This window comes from Elephantulus edwardii, unplaced genomic scaffold (assembly GCF_000299155.1).
Source record: "Elephantulus edwardii isolate Elephantulus edwardi_28Jun2011 unplaced genomic scaffold, EleEdw1.0 scaffold00308, whole genome shotgun sequence".
NCBI lineage: Eukaryota > Metazoa > Chordata > Mammalia > Macroscelidea > Macroscelididae > Elephantulus > Elephantulus edwardii.
Window position 1 is genome coordinate 557766 of NW_006400058.1, and position 1627 is coordinate 559392.

The 1627-nt window shown below is 45.3% G+C and overlaps 1 pseudogene; it reads right to left on the minus strand.

Annotated features, from left to right (window-relative positions):
• Positions 1 to 491: 491 nt before the first annotated feature.
• On the minus strand, positions 492 to 1050 carry LOC102848647 (annotated as a pseudogene).
• Positions 1051 to 1627: the final 577 nt, after the last annotated feature.

Here is a 1627-nt window from a genome sequence, read left to right on the forward strand (position 1 = left end):
TTTTTTCCCCCAAATTATTTTTACATCCTACATGGGAACATTTCAAGAATTCCAGAATGGGTGTCCTGGTCTGATTCAACTCTTCCCATTCATTAATCTCTATTCATCAGTGGCACAGAAAGGCCGTTCTTTAACAAAGCATTATACATAGCACCTCTACCAAATTAAACATAAACTTTTTTTTAATTTTTTTATTATTTTTGTGTGATTGTACCGTCAAATCAGATCTGACTGGTACAGGAGGAGATTGTCCCTCCTTCCTCGGCAGAGCATCTGGTGGATTTGAACCGTGCGCCTCTGGGATTGTAGTCGCAGCTCCTTACCACTAGGCCACCAGAGCTCCCCTCATAAACTTTTTGTAGTTAAATGCAGAAAGTCCAGATTTTTTTTCCCACCCCTTTCCTCCTTTTACATGGCAGGTAAAGCTCACTGGCCTGGAAGTAGCCTCTATCTGCCAACCTTTGACCAGTGAAAAGAAATGAATACAACCATCAATCAGGAAAAGGAGGGGCGACAAAGGAGAATAAGGAAGCTGTAGCCTCGATTGTGCACCCGTGCAGGGCACCCCAACTCTCCACAGCGGTAACAGTTAACTTCACTTGTCTTGCTGCAGTTGATGGCAACATGACCAGTTTCACCAGACCTATAACACTGCACTTTGGTGCAGTTTTATAAAATGTGACCAAATTCTCCACGAGAGCAGCACTTCTGCTCCTCAGCATGGTCCCAGTCACCAGCTAGAGGGCCTGTTTTGCCACCATTGGAGCAGCACTGCTCTCGCTCTCTCTTGGGCTCCTTGCAGTCCTAGGCAATGCGACCACCTCCACCCAGTTACAGCAGGCATCCTCCTGGAGATCACAATTCTTGGCAAGATGACCACACTCACCACAGCGGTAACAGATGTCTGGAAGAGATGAGGAAACAAGCTGGAAACCTCTACGCAATGTCAAAACACCTCGGCCATGGTTTCTCATTCCATGACCACGGCATTTTCCAGTAGGGCATTTAATGGCCAATGCGCCCACACATGAAGCACTCATTGATGCTCATGGCTGTAGTTAGGTCTTTTTTTGGCGCTGAGGGAAGCCCAGAGAGACGAAGAACAGGACACAGTCCAGCAGTCGTTAAGGTTTCTACTATCACATGTTCTTACTGTTGTCATGAGCGATCGAGCTGATCTGGACCCTGTCCTGTCCTGTGCCATCCTCATCATCTGCAAACATACTCGAGCCCATTTCCGCCATCACTGTGTCAATCCATTAGTGTCTTCCTCTCTTTCACTGACCCTCCCTCTACCTCTGTAAGCATTATATCCCTTTCCAAAGAATAGCCCTTTCTGGCAACATGCCCAAAGTATGTGAGACGACTTCAGCCTTCAGTATAGATTGCACCTTAACATAAAGAAAATAAAAATCTTCTAAATCGACATTGTTTTTGTTGTTGTTATTAAGTGCCATTGAAGCATAGATGACTCATGGTGACCCTATGACCAAAAGACCTAAACACTTATATAACAACTTTTGTCCTTTCTCCAGGTTCATAGGGTTTCCAGAGGCAAGCTCTTTCGGAAGTGGATACCACTCCTGCTTCCAAGTTTGTTTAAATCTGAGAGCTCCATCAAACACTG